The 25,522-nt window shown below is 38.8% G+C and overlaps 1 protein-coding gene and 1 pseudogene across 1 annotated transcript in view; one reads left to right on the forward strand and one right to left on the reverse strand.

The window, feature by feature from the left end:
* Positions 1-25,522, forward strand: part of rce1a (Ras converting CAAX endopeptidase 1a) — a 205,418-nt gene that overhangs the window by 99,551 nt on the left and 80,345 nt on the right. Inside the window, exon 12 of the transcript XR_015775606.1 lies at positions 2,279-2,426. The gene's annotated coding sequence lies outside the window, so the exon portion shown is untranslated. The remainder of the gene's footprint in view (positions 1-2,278; positions 2,427-25,522) is intronic.
* LOC148185583 (general transcription factor II-I repeat domain-containing protein 2A-like) lies at positions 8,024-9,116 on the reverse strand (annotated as a pseudogene).

Raw genomic sequence — 25,522 nt, forward strand, 5'->3', positions numbered from 1 at the left:
GTCCTGTCCCCCAGCATGTGATATCAATGCAGAGGCACCCTTTAGCATCTTAATGAGGCACGCCAGGCTTTCAACTAATTCATTTGTCAACCCATATGTTCCAATATTTGATGCAGACATCAACAAACATATAACGAGTGAGAAAGTCCACATAGGTTGGGAGGAAGGGGTCAAACAAAACTGGACTTTCACTAAGGAGACTGCAGTTTGTATCATGTGTAAAACCCAGAAGTCAATGTTTTCTGTTTAATGTAACTTTGCACCTCTTAGCAAAATAAAGATATAGTGGAGTAATGGGAATCAGAGAGGGAAGCTTGTTCTCCCTCTGTGTGTGTTGTAATTCGAGCTTCTCTGTTTTTTGTTGCGGCTGTGCATGCATATTATTGTGTGTGAGTCCATATGTGTGTATCCCACCAGTTAGCTAATTGCAGCTGCTCTGCATTACATTCATACACAATCACATCTGATATTGGGATGGTGGCATCTCAGAAGTGTAGTGCCCACCTCTATTGAACCCTAATTAACACTGTTAGCTCTGTCAGCACTGTTGCTGTTGTTTGCACTTTTAGCACAGTTTGCTGCCGATTCGGCCACCTCTATATTGAGAGCTGCTTGCAGACAACATAAATAATAGATACACCCTGAATGTCATATAGAGCTCTTTTTTATGTCAGTACTGCTACTTTTAGCAACTTTGAATTTCAAAACTGCTGATCAAAACATACGCCCACCTCTAATTCATTCCTCCATGTGAAGCTCATGGGTTATGGATTAACAGTACGGAAGGGGACTTTGCTTGTTTTTGGCTACAGACTCACTCTGCAAGACAGTGATATGTATAGCTGGTTCTATTTAGTACAAAGTAAATCCCACAGCCCAAATATGCATAAGCGCTGTACTCAAATGTCCATAGTTAGTCAAGACTTCTGCAATATAAACATATTTTCTGCTTGAAAGGCCTGACAGTAACACCTTGGAGACTTCATCCTTCACTTTCAAACAGTGTTGCCCTCAGCAGATTTATTTAGCTTCTGATGCAGTAAAAGTGCTGGTTCCACATTCTGACATCAGTCATTAACTCGACCATTCATGCACTGATTGCACAGTGCTGCTTTGTTCTGTTCCTGACATTCACCCTTTAGTTGATACAAGCAGGTAGGCTGTATATTATGAAATGTTCCGTGCCCATCCATTTGAACAAGTCAGCCATAATTGATAGGACCTCAATCTTGGTGTATATGTGAGTCTGACCAAAGGAGCAACTCCCACCACTCGGCCCCGGAGCACTCCTCCTTCATCATGTCAATAATACATCTCCCAGTGACTGCATAAACAAAGCAACAACTCAGTCTGGGGCTTTCCACATTGTGGCAATTACAGCTGTGTGTAAAGAGGCAAAATGACTTCTCAAATGTGTGTGTGTGTGTGTGTGTGTGTGTGTGTGTACACCTCTGTACTTATGAACACCAAATGTTCTCACAAGAGCCAAGTCCTTCAAACTTAGGATCTTTTTTCATATGAAGCAAATTTACAACCATAATGAGATAACGTTATCAAACATCAGAGGTCACTAGATTATCATTGGGCTGACACATAGACAACCATTCACACTCAAATTCTATCACATTCTCATATGTTGCTTTACGCTGCTTTGCAGTTGTCTTTTGCGTCTACATATTATACTTTAACTATCCTTCTCCATCTGATGATGAAGATGATAATGTCAACAAATGTATATGGTGGGATGATGCTGCATGTGGTCATGTTTAGGCAACAAAAGCACATGGCAACCGAAGCCAGGATGTTAACAAACGCACATGCAGACATGGATGGTTATGTTAGCCACTAGCAAGTGACGCTGCATTGTGCACGTATCAAGCTGATGCGGCAGGCACCGTCAGGCCGTACGCTGATGTATAATAACACCGGGACTGGTTCTGTTCAGTTATGATCTCAGCTGATGCCGTCCAGCAGCATTTCACGCAGACACGAAAGTTGGCTTTTGCGGTCACCATCTTCTTACCAAAAGCACTGTGAAAGTTGCAGATTTTAGGACATTCATAGTATTGTAGGACATTCATAGTATTTTAGGACACCTCAAGGACTTAAAGACATTTCTAAGATTTTAGGACACTTATCGGATTTTAGGTTGTTTCTATGATTTCAGAAGGTCTCTTCCTCTCCAAAACATACTGATCAGGGGGTGCAAACTGGTAAAAACATTGAATAAAGCTGTTTCACATTACAATTCACTGTTTTCCAATGTTTTGTGTTGCAGATGGATTCTAACCACTATGGCTGCTCCAAAATCCCAAAGCCCGAAAACTTAAATGTCCCTATCTGGAGCCAGTGTTTGGTTCATCTGTCCTGGATTACTGTGGAACCATGGCAGTGCAACAGGAAATGAGGAAATGGCTCATTTAAAGGTAAGGAAAAGACAAAGATTCTTAATTTTGGTTGATTATAAGAGAAACACACTTATTATATCATACCGGTATTTTGTGTATGCCAGTATATCCCCCTGAATCCCACACAGTAGACCTTAAAAAGTGACGTAAAGATTGATAATAAGGAGCTTCAGTACTAATGCAAATTCTGAATGGAGCTGGGGGTCTGCAGGAGATAAGGAAAGATTATAGGTTTTCAGTTTGCAAGCAAATCCTGATCACTCCAAGTCATTGTTTTGCTTTGCAGCCGTTACCACATGGCAAACACATCTGTTCCTGTCAGTAATGGGCTGCATTTGTTTACTGACTTTCTCATTACTTTGTGCAAATAGCTGCTGACACGGCCTGGAATTACACAGTGTGCATATAGATAGCCAGTACACCTTTATATTGCTCCCCAGAGAAACAGAGAGCATGGAGGATAACATTTGGGCCATATCAAGACTCTTAAGAATGCATGAAAATGGGATAATGGAATCAGAGCCCATGGGAAGGAAACCAGAAGGGTATATCCCAGTTTAAACAATATGGACTATCAGCCAGATCGTTTGAAATGGTTAAGAGACTGCTCAAAGCAAATGGGAAAATTGGATATATTCATGAGGGGCAGCTACCCCAAACAACCACATATCCCAGTACTGTACTTACATGAAACCTGGTGAAGAATACTGCTTCCCAGCCTAAAAGGCCTTTCAGTTACTTTTTAATCTGCAGTCTTTATGGGATACATTTACGACCTCTCTCATCATGCTTTGCTGCCATGCGTCCACAATAAGTGGGATACTGACAATGAGCTATGCTAATGCAAATCAAAATCTCCCTATAGGCATGGATTAAAGCACTGATCCTCAATTTAAGGCCCGTGGGCCAGATCTGGCCTCGATAGGGAGCTGGATGGTTTCCCCCCAACCATTTTCTAATTCACAATAAAAATAAAGTGATCACTCTGGAAATTGTTTTTATACCATAAGTATAGATGAGGTGCCAGAGGGCATAAAACAACATCAAAATAGTGTTTGATTATAAAAAAAAGTGCCAGTAGAGGATCCACCACACCTCAGATAGAGATCCCTAGCTAATACCCTAATGTCTAAGAATGCCCTGAAACCTGAGAAATGTCCTGTCACCCTAGAAACATCCTAATCCTGAAAAAGTCCTAAAATCCTAGAACCATCCTAATTCTAAAAAAGTCCTAAAATCCTAGAAATGTCCTAAATTCCTAGAAACATTTTAAAATTGTACAAACATGTATGGGGCTACTTTTGTGCTACTTTTCATTGAGGGGGGACAAACGCTCTAAACATTGATCGGGATGTCCCTCCCGAAATCTATGCCCATGGTGGTGGGTTGGCGACATATAAAACGGATGTTTTTAATTTTGTAAGAGTAAAGGTCCTCTGCTACTTCTGTGTTTTCATTGAGGCGGACCAATGTTCTATTTAGGAAGACGTGTCCCTCTGTCTCTCCCGAAATCTATGCTCATGTATTACAAGACAAAATAAATTATTTTTAAAGAATAAGATTTAATGTTATGATAATCACGTCAAAAGTTCTTAAAATGTCATGATTTTAAATTGAAATCACAAATTTATATAAAAAATAATATTACTTTTTTGAAAAATGTTTCCTTTATTCTCAAATAGCCGGACCAAAAATGATGGTATCACAAGAAAGTGTGGGGGGGGGGGTCAGAATTTACATAAGGGGTCTTCCTCTGAATACCATGAATACCCATGCCAAATTTCACAGCAATCTGGCTCGTAGCTGTGGAGATATTGTCAACTTGACGGAAAGACAAACAGATGTTACTATACTCGCCATTTATAGAAAACTTAGTAAGTGCATTGAAAAGAATTGATCTAAGCATTGCTTAAGAAGCCAAAATCTGATATATCTTACTCACCATATGCTGTTTTAAATACTCACTCGATCATTAGATTGTTGACACTTACAAGTACCTAAGATTGATGCGAACACAGTCGATCCTCAGCCGTGGACAACAAAGAATGCACCTACTGTGGAAACTTAACTCCTTTAAGCTCTGCAACACCATTTTAAGCATTTCTTTAATCAATCATTTATTCGAAAGTCTTTTAACATCCTCTTTTATCTGTTGGTGTAACGGGTTGTCTGTGAGGGACAGGAATCGTCTGAACAGTATCGTTAAAGTCTGCCCCAGGATTACAGGTGTCCTTTGTTCCCTTTGGGAGAATTAATGTCGTCGAGAAAGCAAAATCAATTCTAAGTTGATCTGATCATGTTTTGTCAAGCGAATTCACTTTAATGCCCTCAGGCCAGTGCCACAGTGCCCCCTTTACAAAAACAAATCACTACTCCAAGTCCTTTGTTTCTTCTACTATCAGGCTGCTAAATATGACAGTAGTCGTTTTAAATGACTAATTTTTGCAATCACATGGTTGGTATATGATTGGGTCTGTTGTCTTCACATGGCTGGAAAGCCTATACATACATATATGAAAGTATTTCAGTGATGTGCAATGCACCCGAATGTCTCATTTATTTACTACCTAGTGCATGTAATTTTTTCTTATTTCTGTAATTTACTCTGCCCAGTCCTTGCATGGGTCAGTATGCTCGGGACCATGTGAGGTGCCAGTGTGTATCTGGCCCATGTACTGATCTCTCTGATGTACAACTACTACTGCTGAGTGTTGCTTGTTCCTGTCTGTCAGTTTGTGTTTGGTCTGGGTAGATTGTGAAACTGTATTGCCCTTTTGGGATAAAAAAAAAGAAAAAAAAGTTGTTCACCAAATATGTATTAATCCACTGCTTTAAGTAGTCCCAAACAAACAGGATTTTCTCCTGTTTGAGAAAGGTTGGATACATACTATGATGCCAGGCTGTGTTAAGAAACTGCTTCTCTTTAAAATAACTAAGCTATGTTTTTGTGAGCTGTTTTTTTCGGTAGGAGTGATTGGGTTTGGAGCAGAGCGCCTAAGACAGGGTCACATCGGCCCTGAAGGCTCAACACACTACAAATTAAAGAACACGCAAAGAGACTAAACAAAGCAAATGAAACAAACAGCCTCATCAGTTTGATTACACGTGTGCAGTACTTGCTGGGGGCAGAGAATAACAGAGCTCTAATTAAGGCTCTGGTGGGGGTGAGTTATCAGTGTGACAGTCCACTGCTCGGCCTTATTATACCAGTAATATGAACCATGGTTGCACACAGCTTATGCTTCCAAACAAAAGACAGAGATACTGGCTGAGACACTAAGATATTTTGTCTTCGGTCTCTATTAACTCTCACTGGTTTGGTAGTTTGCCTGTTAATTATTTATGTTTATACTGTAGTTCCAGGAAAGTTGTATATTGCTGTTTGCAGCTCAGGTCCTGACTTTGTGCAGAGGAGAGTGTGTGTTTCTTTCTCAATTATAACACAACAGGGCGAAGCAAAGGAGAAAAGACAGTGCTGGCCTTACAGGGTTTCACTATTAACCCTTTAAAACAACGATTTCTTTCAAAAACATGGGAAGAAGGCAATAAGCAATGGAAGAAGAAATTACCCCAAAATTAAGAAGAAATTAGAGATAAGTACAAGAAAATAACCAGAAATGTATATGTGAAAATAAATAAATAAATACAAATTAATAAGCTAATAAATATAAAATAAACATTATTGGGTTAAAAATGACCCAGAAAAAATGCTTACAAATTGTGATAAAAAAAGAAAAAAACTTAAAAATGTATTTATAATAATAAAAATAATAAATATAGCTTTTCCCTGGCCTTTTTCTTTTCTTCCCCTAGACATTTTCAAGCTTTTTAATAATAATTTTATAGATCTACTAACTTATTGCAAGAAGTGGAAAATTCCTTACCAAGGTGCTCATTGGCTTTTCCCCAAGTTTTCCCCATGTATTTGAAAAGTAAAAAGCATGTCATTTCTAATAAATAAATAAATAAAAATAGAAAATTAATTTTTTTTAAGACAAAATGTTAAGGTTAAAAAATGACCCAGCAAAATTGCTTAAAAACTCTAATAATTTTGTAGTAAATATTTTAAAATGTAATTATGATCATTATAAATATGTTACGCTAGCATTATTCTTTTATCCTCTTGACATTTTCCTTAGCTTTTAATAATAATTTTCTGAATCTACTAACTTCTTGCAACTTGTGGACATTCCTTGTCCGAAAAATAAAGAGAAAAAAACCAACATTTTTTTTAATTAAAAATAATAAAGAAATAAATGACTGAATAAATGAATAGATAAATGAATACATAATTAAGTATGAGTGAATGAAAACTAAAATAAAAATATTTTTTGAAGGTAAAAAAAAAAGTGTTTAAAAATGACACACCTTCAGTGTGTGGAACATTTCTTACCAAGGTGCTTATTGGCTTTTCCCCCACGTTTTTGAAATAAATTGCACCAATTTCCGCACCAATTTTGGTCACATGCCCATGCCTTATTCAGTAACACAGTCTTTCCCATACACTGATGTACTTAATCACTTTTCATAGTACAGTTGCCTGCAGCTCATTTGCTCAGCTTCCCCTTGCCCTGCTCTCTTTGTTTATTTGACAAGGAAGTAATTATGATATAAATTGAGGGAGACATATCTATGGATGTACTAAGAAGATCTGGTTACAGCACAGAGGCAGGGCCATGTTCCTTCCCTCCTCTCTTGTGAGTGAAAGGTCATATATGCCTCAAAATGATTTGACATTTAATTCATTGGGGTATATTATAGTTCATCCAGTCCTTTTAACAGTTAATATACTTTTAAAGCAGGGCTGGGCAATTAATTTCGACAGGGGGCCACATGAAAAATCTGAACTGTGTTGGAGGGCCGAACCAATGACAACTTGAACTTATTTCTGCTAAATATTAATTTTCTCCCATTGTAAAAAGCAATAAATTATGTATTCTGATTAGCTGCTACTGGTAATCAGAAGAATGAGGACATACTATAAATATTTATGTATTTAAGTGCGGCTGTGGCTCAGAGGTAAAGTGGATCGTCCACTAATCGGAAAGGTCAGCGGTTCGATCCCCAGCTCCTTTGGGCAACGTGTCGAAGTATCCTTGGGCAAGATATTGAACCCCAAATTGCTCCCGATGCTGCATCATCGGAGTGTGAGTGTGTGTGAATGATTACTGAGTAGCAGGTGGCACCTTGTACGGCAGCCTCAGCCATCAGTGTGTGAATGTGTGTGTGAATGGGTGAATGTGACATGTAGTGTTAAAGCGCTTTGAGTGGTCAGTAAGACTAGAAAAGCGCTATACAAGTATAGTCCGTTTACCATTTACCATGAATTGTGGTTTAGGTCAAAGAGGAAATAATCCAATAAAGAAGAAATAAACAGTTCAAAACAAAAACAGTCATTGCTTCACTGTTTCATTTTATTTTTAACTTATTAATCTTCACAAATACTAAGAAGGTGTTTTGCAGTATGTTAAAGATAAGTAACTGATCAACTTTATACAAAAAAAACAATCATTGCTTTTAATGTTTTCAGTACATTTTACTTGTTCCGTGAGAAAAATCCAGTCTATTGTGGTCTTGAACAAGTGCATTGAAATCTGACTGAATGTCTGAGGTGGCTATGTGAAGGACTGCTTATCATCAGTGATAGAGGATCTGTATCTGGATTTGTTGAACTTCATCGCTGAGAATGTCTGTTTGCATACGGAAGTAGATCCAAAGAGGACTCGAATCTTCTGAGCATGCCTCCTCATGTGTGGAAATTTCTTCTCTTTGAGTGAAGAGTAAAACTCAAGCAGTGGGACTGACCTAAAGTGCTCTGCCAAAAGTGTGTCAGACTGCATGTCAGTGAGTTCCATCTGAGCATCACTGGGTGCATTATCCATACTGCAGGTGAAGGGAAATGAAACCACGTGCATTTCACTCTCAACTGTTTTAAGGTCTTGAAATCACCTTGAAAACTCACCATGCAGTGCTTCTAACATGGATGAGTACTTGTGGAGGTGATCAGTAGATAGTGTGGCTTCCTTCAGTGCTTGCATGTGGGTGAGAATGTTGTTCCCCATTTGGCTTGAGAGAAGCTGCAACTTTCTCATGAAAGCCTTCACTGCGCTGTACATTTCACGCAGAAAAAGGCCCTTGCATTGCAGTTTGAGATTCAGTTCATTCATTTGAGCAGTCACATCTACAGCAAAACCAAGGTCTGTCAGCCAGTCTGCATCTGAAAGCTGAGGGATGTCGTTTCCCTTCCTCACTCAGAACTCCCAGATCTCCTCTCTCAAGTCTCAAGAAACTTTTCAGCACTTTGCCCTGGCTGAGCCACCTAACAGTTGAATGGTAGCTTATGTCACAATGTTCAGTCTCATTTTCCTCCAAAAATGCAATAAACTGTCTGTGATTCAGTGCTCTCGCTCTGATAAAGTTAACTGTTTTAGTTACAACATCAACAACATGGTTCATTTTTAACACTGATTTACACAATACTTCCTGATGTTTAATACAATGCAAAAATGCCAATTTCTGCTCAGGGTTAGTTTCTGTCACTTTATCCTGCATTCTCTTCAAATGTCCCACATTTTTTCCCATCAGATTTGGACAACCATCTGTTGTTAAACCTGCCAGCTTGTCCCATTTCAGTCCCAACTTATCCAAACATGCATTTACCTCCGTGAACAAATCCCTACCTGTTGTTGTCCCTTTCATTGACTGCATGGCTGCCAGCTCCTCTGTGATTTTGAAGTCTGCAGTGATCCCACATAAGAGGATGAGTAGCTTGCAGTGCCAGGTACATGGCAGCTCTCATCCAGAGCCAGGGAAAAAAGTCAAAGTTTACTGCTCTGTTCTTCAGCTGAAGCTCCATATTTCCTGCAATGACTTCAACCCTCCTCATTACAGAGCGTTGGGAGAAGGGCACGTCCTCAAAACAGTTTACTTTTTCTAGCGATTTTGTGATATGACATGACTTGTTTTGACAGCTGATTCTCTGGATGTGCAAAGTTTTGTTAGCAAAGCTAGTTTGGCTAGCAAAGCCTTCGACTCTTTTGCAGATTGTAATCCTTAAACACGGTGACAAGTGTACCACAAACTAAGCACGCTGCTTTACCTTTGACTTCTGTATATAAATATTTAGCCGTCCATGTCTTGTTGAAAACATGGCATTTGGTATCACCTTTTTTTTAAACATAGGCTGACATTTTTAGGCGTAACTGGCCAGCATTAAAATGCTAGCATCACCTGTTGCTGTTTAGACACGCCTGCACGTAAGCACGTGCGTCCATACATACATGAAACGTCCGGCTTTTCAAAATAAAAGCAACACAGTTGTATTGTGTGCACAGCATAAATACTTGTTCATTTATGTTTTTGACTTTTTCCAGTTGACATACCTTCAAAATTCAATCCATACAATGCAGTTTTACACCTGCTAAAAAGTGATTTCAGCTCTTCTCTTATGTATGAATTGTTATATTTTCACAAAAATTAATTGATTTTATTCATGACGGGTTTATACGACAGATTATAGCTCCTTATAGATCCTTTAAATGCAGTTTTACACCTGCCAAAAAGTGATAAATGTCCTAAAATCTGAGAAATGTCCTAACATCTGAGAAATGCCGTAAAGTCCTAGAACTTTTCTTAAATCCTAAAAATGTCCTAGAATCATAGAATGTCCTAAAATCTTAGAAATTAACATAAATGGGGCTGCAATGAATGGCCCCTGGCATCCTGTCATTCTGCAAAAATGGCTTTTAGCAAAGCAGATTGAGTATCCCCGCTGTAAAGTGCTGCCTCTTTGTATCCCAAAATTAAACAACCCATCAGTTTATAAGTATGTATTTATAAGTATTTCATGTGAGATAAAATCTGTTTTGATGTGTTACAACATCATGGAGTTTCTGTTATTTGTGGACAGGAGGCCGTACTGTAACTGATACAACAAAGTGACTTAAAAAATGTTACATAGGCTGAATCAATTTTTTCGAATTTCATTGACTCACCAGATGAAGCCGTTAAGTGATATGATATATTGTGTTACCGACTGGCTCACAGGGAACATGCATTAGTTGTCAGGGGTGAAATAATGACTTGTTTCCATTTCTATCAGTTTTCATCTTCAGGGCCTTTAGCGGAAAAATGTGATTGACTGATACAATATGTGCATGACCCTCTACCTGTGTGTCTTTATTATGCTGAGACAACAAAAGGTGGACGACGTCCCAGCCTGATATTCAAAGACTGCAGGGAATTATAATGCAGTGTGCTCTGTCAAATATAGAGTGAGTCTTTAAAGCCAGCAGATTTGTAGTTGAAAGCTCTCTGTCTGTCACTTTAGATGTGTTTGACAAGCCCTGAGCTGCATAATTAAATCAGAGCGCCAGCTCTTCAGCCTTTGGCAAATGATTACCATGGAGACTCTGTCTGACCCTGCCATCGACAGTCTGACACTGCTGACCCAGGCTCGAGACACACTTCTGTCACATGCCAGATGCTTAATACAGCATGCTTTTGTGCTGCTTTTGATCCTCTGTTGAACTGTTTCCAACACATTTTTTTAGTTACTTTATATTTTTTTGTATGCTAGAAATTCATCTTTATTTGATCTGTACATTACACAGATTTTATAAAAGAGAAAAACAAACAATTTTGGCAGGCAGTAAAGAAATGGTACCATATTTCACACAACTTAAACTAAAATCCTTAAAACACTTTAAAATCAAACAACATGCAGTAAAATCCTTAAAACACTGTGCTGCTCTGTGCTGCTCTTGATCCTCTGCTGAACTGTTTCTGACATTTTTTTTCAAAAATTACTTTACATTGTTTTGTAGGGTAGAAATTCACCTTTATTTTATCTGCTTATCTCTACATTACATGGATTCCATAAAAGAGAAAAACAAATGCTCACTGACCAATTTTGGCAGGCATCAAACAAATGGAACCATATCTAACACAACTTAACAACAGGAATATAATAGTTAGATCTCTTTAAGCAGTACAACTAAACTTGCATTCACTCTCTTGTTGTGAGACTGAACAGAGATGCTCCTGTTTTTCTTCTCTAAATCTCCTCAATTTGACGTTATTATCTTGATCTGACCTTTTGCTCTTCTCTCGAGTGCCTTCAGGTCCCAGTTCCTTGGGTTTTGCGTTGACCTGCAACCAGTTGCTGACATGCATTTGTTCAGTTGCGAGTGTGGTTAAAAGCACAGAGCCATGAATGAAGGCAACGCCACTTCATTGGTTTATCAGCCACTTTGATCGCTATTGAGATATCTGAACAACTATTGGATGGATTGGTGTGAAATTTGATAGACTATACCAAATAACATCTTTTAAGGTGCCAAATATGGGTGTTTTTGAAGAAACTGTCTCTTTTTCCAATGACTTTTCAGCCCCTAAACACGGTTGGTCTCAAGCAACCAGTGACTCTTTCTCCTTGTTTTAGGCACCATACAGAAGTGCTTTTATGAGTTTCTTTTTTAAGCCCCAAACAAGGATGTTTAGTGCAACAAAAATGTTAACAATTTTTAGTGAGACATTCTTGCTCTTCAATCTGGGATTGTGCCCCCAGAGTATTATGAGCCAAAACTATTCCTGATCCCCATAATTAAGTGTTTTTTGCAAATAAACCTAACCACAATTCAGCACATCTGCTACATAATAATTTATAAGTAACATATTCATGGTTTCCAGAAATGTTCAATGCCAACATTTTTACTGGCGATTTGGTAAGAGGTTAACATATTGGAGTTTGAGTAGATGTCTGGACAGCTATACAGTGTATTGTTATGAAATTTTCCACATATATTTAGTATACTTAGGGCTGGGTGATAAAGCAATCTCGATACCGGAATGAGATAAAAAGTGCATCGATAACGATGATAAACTATGGACATCTTTACTCTATGGATAGACTTATAGATAGGTTCAAACAGCTTGCCTGCCGTGCTGTGTCATTCAGCAGCAGGGAGGATGCGCGTCACAGTAAACGCCCATTTTTCGCTGCAAATTTAGTTTGTTCTGAGGTGAGTGTCCTGAAGTAAGGAAAAATTTTAAACAGTGTGTAATAGGCTCAGCGGGCCACCATGCCTGACCTTAGGAACACTAATGTGCCAACTTTATTGCTATTTAGTGGCTCTCAGCGACGTTATTTTTGAAAAACACAACAGAAGAAACATTTAGCAATTTATTTTGAAGGTCAGGAAACACGGAGGAAATGTAATGCTATTGTCATTTATTTCCATGCTTGCTGCTCTCAGTAACTGCAGAACACCACTGACAATGGTCATTAGGCCAGTGTAGTGCGAAAAAGTGATCATCTGCCAGAAACTGATTGCCATTCGCTGTAGCACACATAGCCTGTTAAAGCTGTATCACCTAGTATTCATGTCTTCAGCTGCTCTCACATGGATCAAAAAGTCGTAGCATGTAAATACACATAACTTTATGTCCATGGTAAGAGCATAAGTATGCCATTGTGAAACTTTAATGTTTCTTGAAACCCAAGTTTCACGTGATTGCGATTTATAGTTTGATCAGGCATGACATTTACGCGATTATAGACAATATTGTTGTTCCTGTAGTAGTCTATCATACTTTACGGTGGGTAATGTAAAATTAAAGGTATTACCTGCTATTATCTTTATGAGCCTGCATTATATTACCTGCTCTGTGCCTGAGATTATAACCACTCCAGTCCTTTTTACCTCCTTTTACCTGTTGAAATATCTTTGAACAGCCAATACAACACATAAAAACCTTCCAAAAAGTGATTGCAGCTCCCATCTAGTCACTAAAAGGTTGTCTCTGCCTCAAAATGACTTGATTTCATTACAGTAATTATATTTGACAGGTTATAGCTCACCCGGTCCTTTTTTACCTGTGTAAATACCTCTAAAAGACCAATGAAACAATTAAAATGCAATTTTCAACTTGCCAAAAAATGATTGCATTGTTTATTATTTGTTTCTGCCTCAAAATGACTAGATTCACTAATTTTTTCGAATGAATTCTAAAGATGCCAACATTTCATCATCAGGTTTTGTCCAATATTTTGGTTTATACTTGCAAAGCTAATGTGATTTTATTCAGCTATACTTTGTGTTGAGTGCTATTTAGCAAATGTTAGCATACTGCCTTACTACGTTAAATTGCTAAACCTGGTAAATATTATCTGCCAAACATCAGCATGGTGGTAGCATTTAGCTGCCAAAGTACAGCCTCACAGAGCTGCTAGCATGCTGTAGACTTTTTTTGTATAAATGGAAAAAGTCAAAATAGTTCAGGTCTTTTGACGTGGGATTGAATGAGACATTTAGTCGCCTACAATAGATGTAATTCGGCATGCTCCCAGTTTGGAGAAGCAGGCAGTACCACCATGAAAGCTAAGCAATGTACTGCCATGGATGGGGGCAGCAAGAAAACATAATTTTGCCACTTTTAAAAAAAGGCCTACCTAAAAAATTTATTTCAGTTTAAGTGGACACTATAGTGTATGTCTACCATTTTATCTTTTCATTGAGATGCGTTTTCTTTTGGCACTACATTTTCTCAACCGTAGAACTTTCATATTCCTACAAATTTTTCAGTCTGCCTCTGCAAAAGTTTTTCTGTATTCTCACATCTTTCATCATTTTTGTTTTCACAGTGAATGGTATATTTTGTCACTGTTATCATCACTATTTTTGAATTTACCTTTCAGAACAATATCAGATAAAACCTCTATATCATATGGCATTGGCACAACATTTGTGAGACTGGAAAAGTTGTTTATTGTTGGGTTGTCTGCATTCAATTTGTGTGAAGGTTTCATCCTGCAGATTAAAAACTTAGTTTTGCACATATTGATATTTGGTCTGGCAAAGATTTAGTTTGTTGTTGGTAACAAGTTGTTTCCTTTGAGCAATGGTCCTCGACAGGATGAATGTACTTATTCTTGCGTGTGTATGCATCCATCTGGCCTTTCTTTTTTTCTTCTTCCACAATCTTTTTAACACTCTTCTGTAGTCTGGTTACCTTTTCTCCAGTCATGCGAATACAACCCTTGTCCCTGCCAGCTCCCATCACTGCTCCCCCCACCCATCCAACCACCCTTCAGTCCTGAGATGACTGTAAAAGGGATTGTATTTTACACCGGCAGTGCAAATGGCTTTTGAAACATTTGGCTTCATTACATGTACTATAGCTGCTGCTGTGTCTGCCACAATGAATTCATGTGGTCAAGGACATGCTGTCACCATGGTTATCATTATGTTTGACAGAGACAGAAAAAAAAGGAAATAGTTTTTGATACAGTATGTAACCTAGATATACTTCTCATGGTCATTTGGTTGGGGGTCAGATGGGAGGGAATCCAGTGTGGGGTTAGGAGAGATAATGCCACAGGGATTCACCACATGAATGTGAGGGTTATGGTAGAATATGAGAGACTGGACATGAGTTATGAGCTTCAACAGGAAGCTGTAAGGTTCGGGGGGTTCACCTTGTTGCACCTATAGTGTTGGCACAGTCACTAATAACAATCCATAGTGCATCAACAGGGATGAGGGCCTCTTTAGCCTCTATACGTGATGTTGTCTCTTGACCAGCAAGTGCTTAACTATGCTAAATGGTTTGGCTGTCTAACAAAAAAACTTTGTACAGTTGAAAAAAAGGATTTTAGGTTTAAATAAGTATGCAACAAGACCTAAATATGGCTTGGAGTGACTGTGTTATGTGCCAACGAAGTTACATAATGTCATGCTATGCTATATTACGTTATGCTGTATTATGTTACGTTGTGTTGCTCGACTTTGCGTTGCTCGACGTTGCGTTGCTTGACGTTGCGTTGCTTGACGTTGCGTTGCTCGACATCATGTTGCTCGACATTGCCTTGCATAACGTTGTGTGGCATTGCGTGGTGTTGTGTGAAGTTGTGTGACTTGCATTGTATGACATTGCATTATGTTGTTTTGCCTTACGCTGCGTTAGGACTAGTAATGCACAATAATACGTCACATAATTGGTTTCAGGCAATATTGACTCTAAAATAAAAAACTGGAATCAGCCAACATGCTGATTTCTGCTGATATGCCAAACTGATAAGTTAATTTCTTTCTTAAAGTAATTCTAAAAGTACGTTCAAGTATTTTTCTTATTGTGCAAATAAGTAAATACTACTTACATTGAAAAGCATTGCATTTTATATCTTCATCCGCTGGTGGGCCATCATAATAAAAGTATGCAGAGCATGATGTTAATTCCAGAAGAAACTGGTAGATCACTAAAATTAGGTGGGGGAAAAAAGTGGTATATTACATCAGTATCGGTTTTTGGACCAATGAGTTATATATTGGATATCAGCAAAAAATCCAATGTCGTGCATGCTTTGTTACTTTGGGTTTACTCATGTTTGGTTGACTCTTGCTCTTTATAATACATCAGTTGCTCTCAGTGTCAATTATTGCCACGGATAGATATACTGGAGTTAGTGAAAGCCCAGTGCATCTCATAGAGATGCAAAAGGGTGCCTTTGGCCAAAGTGGCATGACAAAGCATGTGTACTTGACAACCTTGGAAGGACAACAGGCTGTCTAAGTCCATAGTAGCTTCCTACTGACAAAAATGGCAAATTGTTTTGATTAAAATGCCCAGCTGTCAGGGATATCACTATCTTGAGTCAAATCTTTGTGCCGGTGGATGGAATCTTTACCCTGTATGCTCGGCTGCCGGTGTTATAATCATCTTTTATTATTGTGTATGATCAACCATCTCTTGGCCTTTGGTATTCAGAAAGTCATCATCTATAACTGGCTGAATATTGATTGACTTCCTGTAACAATTGATTATTATCTGTGAAAAATGCAGGACCAGGACTTTCTGGATGTCTCTGCTCAGTCCAACTGAATTGGATCAGGGCAAGGAGAGACAAGTCTACCACAGCATATTTATATATGGACCAACGAGTACTGGCACTTAGAGGAATCCGAACTAACCTTGTGATGAGGACCAGGTCAAGCACTGCCCGATCAAACCTAAATATATAGGTGGTATTGGATGCTTTGTCGGTACCCTTGGTTGTGGCTCATTCCATTCATGGCAAAATAGATATAAAGAAGAAAGCTTTATTGATAATGATTCTCATTCAGCAGACCAGGCTTTGATAAAACTCAATGATGCAACACAGCTAATATGATAGCTACACATATCTTTTACTATTTCAGTCTTTATTATCTCAAAGGTCCACGAATTCGGGCTGTACCATGGTATTACAGTATACCAAGGTATTTAGAAATCCTGATGGTATAATTTTCCATTTTTAATCATTAGGTGCTCCTTTTTCCATTAAACTCAATTTAAAATTGGAGGGGGGAGCACCACACACACACTTATACTGTCATATATATGTACCCTGGTGAAACTGCAAGAAGGTATGACAGGGTGAAAATTAAATGAGTCCTAGTCCAGTCCAGCCCAGATTAAGAGGATTAAGAGGAATGAAACTAAGTAGAACTTCGCTTGGAACCACAAGGGGCATCAGAATCAATCAAAAACGCAGGTTTAGAACTTGGACTTCTTAAGTCTCAGTTACTGGTGCTTGGGGCTTTTATCTGTAGAATTTTTCTGGTTTGTGTGGTAATGAACAAAGTTATAAGTGCTTTTTTTAAAATCTGATGTTCTTTTAGAAAATGCCCCCCTTCATTCACACCCTCATTCAAGGTCTTGCAGTAAATAACCTCATTAGAGAACATCTATGGCACTTTATCAGCCTTTAATCTTGTTTACTCCGAGGCTAATGGAGGAGCGTGGAAATGGCCTCGTTCCAGCTGCTCGCCTTCAGCTTTCACTTATCAACGTTGTGTGATGTACTGTGAACAGGTCTTCTTTAGACGAGCTTTCCTTATCACGGCCAGGGCCCACTGAAGTCAGTCTCATGGGCCGAGCCCCACCCAGGGGGCCTGTAAACCCCCTGATCTTGCCCACCAGCCCCCTTTGGTGATTTCCAGTGGACTGAGATTCCGTTTAATGTTCCAGCTCCCTCCCATCACACATTCCCAGACCCCATAGGGGGTGCTTTCCGAAAGTGAAAGTCATAGCATATAGATTGATGGTTGCAGACATCATGAATATTTTCAAAGTACATGAAAAAGGGAAATTCTCTCAGTTATATACTATTTGGTATTTGTTTTCAGGGTTACCATCATTTTTCAGTAGTTGAGTGCTTTTACAACTCTGTGCTTTGCAAACTTTTTGCGCAACCCCCGAGCTTCAGTGTCAAACCTCAAATGTATAAACCAATCTCATTTCTATAAACTATTGACAATATTGCAGAAATGGCATCAAAACAAGCCACACTGTTATTCAACCCTTAGGGCCTGCATTTATATTACACACACTGGTATCGCTCTGTGCACAAAATGCTATTTTTAAAATCAAGCTTTAAAAATATTATACATTGTTATTTTCTACTTTTATTGAGTTTATTTTTTTAACCAACAACAGCCCTAATCATAAACATCAAATATTCATTAATTTCCAAAATTGTAAACCTTTAAATGCAAGTTTTTTGTCATTATGCCACCATGTTTTTAGATGAAAAAGTAGCACAAAAATGAAATTCTTTTCAATGTACTACATGCAGTGTTGTAGTAGTTTTTTTTTTTTTGATCCAAGCCTGGGATATGTCAATGGTTAGCAGTAACATTGATCATGACAGTGTACCTAGTGGAAACAACATGTATTTTCTGCAAATGCCAAATCTGGTATAAGTGGAAAATAGTGAAAATTACAAATTCAAAGGCAAAAGTTACAGAATGACATTTATAAATAATATAATGCATGCTTTTATGCTTTGGTAGCTGTAGGATCAAAAATTGCAGTTTGAATGGGTTTCAGTGGTGCATTTCTTTTGCACCTTCCTAAGGGTTAAGTTTCAAGAGAGTTATCAAGAGCATCTTTGCATGACACAAGAACCTTTGCTTTTTCATATATTCTTGACTTATTTTTGACTGATTTGATTGCTTGATAAAAATAATCTGTTTTTCTCTTCTCCATCAACAGTGTGTCCATCTTATACTTTACTTGATAGGCTGGCTGATGTGAAAGTGCGCTGGTGTTGTTCCCACATGAATCACATTCGCAGCATTAGTTCCACTCCATATTTTCACCCCCTGAGCACGTCTTTCAGACATTCAATTAATGGCTGTTTGACTGTCAGCACTGATAGACCAGTAAAGGCTCTGTCCTTGACGTGGGAAACTGCTGCTTGCAACTACCAACACTAAAACTTGGTTGCTTGCAACCATAACCACAATCTTTCTACAACCATTTTGTAACCATCATAAGCATTTTGAAATGACAATACATCCTCACTCCAATCTCTTCAAATTATATTGATGCTTTTCAGCCCTGCATGTTAAATTATGATGCTCTAGGTATGCCTTCAGTGCCAGTTTTGGATGCTTGAAATGGCATGTCAATTTATACTTGTTACATGCACTGTTTTTCTTTTCTTTTTTTATGCATACAGTCTCTTGTTTTACTTTGTGTTTTAGGTTTACTTCCTTTGGCAACAAAAACACAAAGTCAGATTTAGGAAAAAACAGGTTTGGCTTCAGAAAATTTCTTACAGGCTATTGCTAACTAGTAACAAACGCACTAGCATACAAGCATTCTACGCTATGTTATTTTGAAAATAATTCTCAGAAACTTTTGATGTCACACTGGACACAAACAGTTGTCTCCGTGGTTAAAGTCCTGGGTATGTTGGACTGAATGTCAAAAACAACGCCACCCAGTGCATCCTATACTGATGCTAAAGGGTGCCTCTGTGTGCTGGTATCTAACACGGAGTGCCAATGATCAAGCGTTGGTGTTTGATGAGTTGCTACTGAGAGTGGGATGGAAATGCACTGAAAATGACTTTTATTGTTAGGGAATGCACATTAGTTTCCCTTTGCCCCCACAGTCTATCTTTGCAGACCTGTGAAACACAACCCATAGTTTATTCAGTTATTTAAACTGAATTGTTCTCATTATTAGCTGTTTCCTCAGGATGGAGAAACACACAACTAATCAGTTGACTTACATTATACTTACACTTACTAATTTTTTCTAAGCCACTTTTAGAAGTGAAAGTTTAGGCAAATGCAAAGGAGTAAGTCAGGTGATGTTGTCATAGAGCGATAAAGTCCGTTGTTTTGAAAAAAGAAGACATGACTGCACTTGTACTTAACCACATAGTTATTATTGTAACCATGATGCTAAGGTCAAGGACAAAAACAGTCATTTTACTCCACTGAACAGCAGAGTTGCTTGTCTACCACTGCCTCTATCAGCTATTGTGAGGGTAAAATGGAACAAATAGTCAAATAAAGTGCACACTTAAATGGATTTAGATTTTTTTTCAGCTGGCTAAAATACATTTTGCTGCAGACCCCATCCAGAGCAGAACATTTCTTACCTTCGTTGCCGGTCGATTTGGTTTATCAAAGACATTATCAAAGCAACACGGTATATAAGAACCACCCTGATTTATCTTAAGATATCTTTATAGTTACAGCTGAAAATGGCAAAAAGAAGTAAATAACTTTGCAGATTTTACATATCTCAGCAATCCATAAAAGCCAATTTTCTACCTGCAAGTTATTGTTTTTGTTTGCATGTGACTCAGTCTACAAAGAGCAAGAAAGTCCACATACGGCGCTTTTCCACTACACGGTATTGGCTCTACTCTACTCTACTCTACTCTACTTGCCTTTTTTAGTTTTCCATCAGGAAAAAAGTACCTGTTACCTGGTACCACCTTTTCTAGTACCCGCTCTCCTCGGGTTCCAAAAACAGCCGGCCGTGCACTAAGAGGCACTAAAAGGTGACATGGACACACTGCAGACCACCGACTGGTCAGAGAGAAATGTCACTGCGTCACTGCGTCATCAATGCACGGCAAGCATGGAATACCTTGAGAAGTGCAAACAGCAGTTTTGTATCATTTTTTTTCTTTCCCAAAATGCTAACCAGAAAGATCACGCTGTGGTTGCTCGAGGAGGTGCAAACGTTCCTCACCTTGCTGGCTGACGAGCATATTTAGCAAGTGCAAGTCTGTGTGTATGCATAGTTCGAATTACGGGGGAGCTAAGGGGAGCTCGGCTCCACTGAAAGCCTCCCTTGAGATGTTTAGGGGGAGGTCTAAAAAGTTGTTCACGTTTGTGTTACAGATTATATACTTTCTGCACACAAAAAATAGAAGTAATATGTCGATGTTGTGTGTTTATTTTGCTTATTACATTCTATTTCCGATCTGTCTCCACTATTAAACTTCTGTGTCTAACCTTGCTGCGGCCATCAATGTGTGAAGTGGTGCTGCACTCAAATTCCTACGTTTATGTAGTCACCTGAACTCCTCATCTGAGTGAAGGGACAGAGAGAGAGAGGAAATGTTTCTGGTGGCATTAACTGCTTACAGTGGTATTAATAAAATGTTTTTCACAGTAACCCTGTTATTGACTGCGCGCTGCCGTACACTTTATGCATGTGACATGTTTTAATAGTTGTGTGCACTGGAAAATGGGGCTCCCCTGAAAGCCACTGTGTAATTCAAACCCTGTACACGTGTGTGTTACGTTGAAACTGACGTCATGGTAGTGTCTCAGCTACAATGAGGCGGTACTATCTTCTTATGGAAAATGACCCCCAGAAAAGTACCTGATACCAAAGGAGTGTACAGTAGAGTAGAGCCAATAACATTCAGTGGAAAAGTGCCAATAGAGTGGTAGGTGGTGTAAGTAGGTAGGCCAAACAAAAGTAGACTTTTACTCAGGAGACCAGTGTTTGTGTCCCTTGTGAAACCAAGAGTATATTTATAATTACAACAGTTTATATCTAAAATTATGTAACAGCAAAAAAATGATAAAATACATGAAATAAAATGATTTTACCCTGGTATTTTTGTGGCTATTGTAACTTTTTTAGCTGATTTTTTGCTAATCTTTGGGCCATAATTTCTTAAGTTGCTCATTGCCTTGTCTAAATGTTTTTAAAAAAACCCCAAAGGGTTTAAAAGGGATAAAATCGCAATGATATTGTATTGTAACTTAAGTAACATAATAACATTGTATTGTTGGGCTTAAGGTTGCTTTACCTTAACAAAGTAGTTATTTAACCCAAATTATGAGGTTTCCCTATATGATATCATCCTGCTGATAGCAGGGCCAGATCAGAAAACACCTCTATGTATTGTTCTTGAGGGCATTGTTATGGAGGACTTGGAGCTAAAATGCCTTTTTATTGGCTGCACTGTTAAACTTTGCATATAAAAATACAGTAAGTACGGCAGGTCAAAGTTGAACCAGAAAGCACTCCAGTTAAATTTTATAGATGTTTATGGACAGTTTTTGAGTAATAATTTTAACAAGTCCCCAGATGTCAGTAATGGTGAAATTCGTGAGTTATGTGTCATAATGACTGATATAAATTATAGCCCGTAAAGCTGTAAAAAATCAGTCTCAGGTTGTAAAACAGATTCTCCTGACCTTCATACTGTTTTAGTGCTGCAGGGAACTTCTCTCTGGTACGGTAGTCTAAACACAGCACTGGCCAGACTTAAGCCAGGCCTGGGACATGACAAACACCTTGCTGACTTTCTCCACACACACTAACACACACACACTCATTCCCACGAGGAGACGGTGTGGCTTGGCAGACCCTGCGGCAACATAATCACACATTACCATTGGACTGTGAAAAAAAACACACAGTGGAAGAGGCCTGTGCAGTAGCTCTACTCACTGTTTCTCCAAACTGTGCAGCCCGGCAATCCGTCTTTTCTCACAGCTGATGGTGTGTGTGGTCTGCAGCTTTGCTCATGGCTCTGTGGTGCTGAATGTAAAGAGACAGATTTTAGCTGTAATGGAGCCAATGGGGTCGGCGTGGATACACTTCAGTGCTGTGGGAAAAAGTCTGATACACGTTATCTCCATCTACACTCAGTGATGGAGGACAACCCTGCTGAAGCCAGGACCTCAGTTTTATCAGTGACACATTAAAGCAAACCTCCATATCTGACCTGCTGGCTCCACCATTCATCTCCCTGCTCAGCCTGGAGAGCAGAGACAGAGTTTATAGATAGTGATGTGACTCACAGCCTTTTATATGTGATTTATATGTGTTGAATATGAGAGAAATGTGGGGAGTTTGCCCTAAGGGACTGACTTGAGTAAGGGGGTATGAACCTTGTTTGAACTTCCAAAAAAGCAAGGCTCTCGCCACTTTTATTATTAGCGTCTTCTTGACTTAGAAAAATGTGTTAATGCGTTTCAGACTTTACAAGTGTAGTTTGTAACACCGACTTTCTGTCATGAATATGTGGCCTCCAAGCCAAAACTGAGATGATGCTGTTGACATTGCAGTGACATCATCAGCATTATTTCTCAGATTTGAAAAACCTCCGTCAGTGCCACAGAGGACATTATAAAACTGTTTTCACACGCGGAGAAATACTAATGTGATGAGTAAATCTTGTAAAACTTCATGTGTAACATCCATGGAGTGTCACTTTACTAACAAAAGAATTTTCACACAGGCCCTGTCAACACGTTCTCATCCCAAGTTGTAACATATTGCCGCTTTGCAGTGAACTCCCATGTCTAAATATTATGCTCTAGGTATCCTTCTAAGTCTGTTCTTTACGTTCTGTAATGCCACCAGTAAGATGTCATCACATACACATGGTAGGATGATGCTGCGCACTGAGACATCAACAAACGCACATGCTGGCACAGATGATTACAGTTAGGGGAAGGAGACACATGGTAAGGTGGAGAAAAAAACCCCATCACATTCAGACAGGAAGCAAACACGGTCTCCCGCATTAAAGTCCAAAATTTGTTGTATCCATCCTTTGCCCATCCTGCCCGTCCTATAGGCGCTCTCACTGTGCTTATATTACTTTGTTATCGGCAGTGTTTCAACCTTATGCCGTCCTGCTGTGTTTCATGCAGACATGACAGGTTCCATCGCGTTCTTAAGTGACGCTGCAGGTGCTGTGTGGCTGTCTCATACTCCTGCAGCAGTAGTGTCCAAGCATGCACATAACATGAAACCTCCAGTTGGTCAAAAACAACAACACATTTGATCTTTGGAAACACACATGATGTCTGTGTTTATTTGCATATAGAGCAGTGTGAGTGAGATCTGATCGAAAGTGGTCACTTGAGATGCATGTATAGACACACGCTAATGCCAGGTGTGGACAGACAGATGTAGAGCTGAGCCCTTGTGATCAGATCATCCAATCTGCAATTATTGTAAACATGACATAATGATACATCCTGTAAACGGAACATTCCAGCTGCTCTCTGTTTTTTAACCGAGAGCGACAAAATGAGCGGTTATTACCTCCATTACTGAGCGACAGTGCTGCACTCTGTCTGCACTCTGTGTTCCTTTTTTTTAGTATTAACCACTGCAATTTTAGCAACTTATTCCCAGACGTGTATGTTCATCACCAAGTGACACAGGTGGATATTAGCAAGTCTGCAAATCCCAACTCATGTCACACCCTATGAATATTTGTCACTGACAACAGCTAGTTCATGTGTATATTCCACTTATTTAAATTGGCTGTCTGACCACACAACCGTAGAATGGTGTGGAAAAGCATTTTCAGGAAATTAGTTGAGGTGAAGCTAAGAATTATCTTGATATTCAGTGCAAAGTAGGCTTAGGCGAAATGTAACATTTCATACCTTCATGCCCTCCTGAAAGGAAGCAAGGTATAATTGCGCTGTGCTATCTACACCGAACTAATACCTATCTTGTGGAGGTAATAAATGTTCATGGGAGGATCATCTCGTGTGCAGACTCTATTTTTTTATTTTTGCATCTACTTTTGTTTAATCCAGGACCTAGTATTTAACTGCTTTTGGATGTGTGTACTGCTAGACTTTTATTTTACTAAGAGACATAATATTCTCACATCTACTTTTCCTTATAAAACAGAAATACAACTGAATTTAACTTTTTCTCGGTTATGGAAGACTGGCGAGACTTAATTGCCTCCTAAACTCATCATAAAACACTTAATTCAAACTCAACAAATGAAAGAAAACTCACCCAAACCATCTTGGTTACTCTTGCTAATAATCTAGCTAGTAAGCCCACTGTTCCAACAATCACCAGCTCAGGTTTGGTCCAAATAATTTTTTTATTCACCAAGTTAGATGTAAAAAACACCCAAAGCACCCAAAACCCAGTGAAAAAAAAAACCCCACAGTAATCTACACACAAAATAATAACAGTGAAAGAATAAGGTATGTGCAAATTTGCCACTTTTGTATTGTTTTTGTTATTTTTGCTGTTCTGTGCCCCAAATGGCCTTTTTGCATGCTTTTGCAGTTAAATGGCCAGTCAGAACACAAAGTGGTACCACTGCAACCACTCTACCTTAAGCTTTTTTGGTTCCTGATAATCGTCACATGTAAAAGTGAACTGACAATTAACATCTTTTCATTATAAGACTACTGTTGTCTATTGTAAACAGTGAGATGTTTAAATTCTAGTCCATTAAGAGGCCAGATTTCCGGTTACTTTGACTCTGACTGGATCTAGGAGGTATTCTGAATCCCACCCGGGGAGAAGATAAGAGCTCACTCCAACTCCTTTTTCATGTGTCAACCTAATGACCTACTGTGTGACTCAGGACCAGCTGCAGCCCCGCTGTCTGAAGAGCAGACTTTACAAAACAAACCCACTACCACAAAGTGTCCAAACCTCTCAGCTCAACATCCCCTCCACCCTTACATCAGGGGGGAGTTTTCCCGATGAAAAAAACCCACAGACATAAATTTAAAAAATCCCCATTTTTATGATTTCTTGAATGCTGCAGGACCATGTTATTGTGCTCATAAATCAAAAGATATGGAGATTTTGTGAAGGAGAGAAAAACATGACTGCAGGTTTTTAAAGTATAAGGCAGAGAGGAACAATCAGCGCTTGTATTTCGTCCAAAATATTTATACATTTAAACATTTGAGACATCAGCAAAATTCACATTAATTATTGGTTAATACACTTCTTGTCCCTGCAAACCTTTATACATTTAACTAAAAGGGAAGAAGTCTGTCAAAGGTCTGTACTGGAGT

This window comes from Plectropomus leopardus, chromosome 23 (assembly GCF_026936395.1).
Source record: "Plectropomus leopardus strain MGB_pleo_1.0 chromosome 23, ASM2693639v1, whole genome shotgun sequence".
In the NCBI taxonomy this organism is placed as follows: domain Eukaryota; kingdom Metazoa; phylum Chordata; class Actinopteri; order Perciformes; family Serranidae; genus Plectropomus; species Plectropomus leopardus.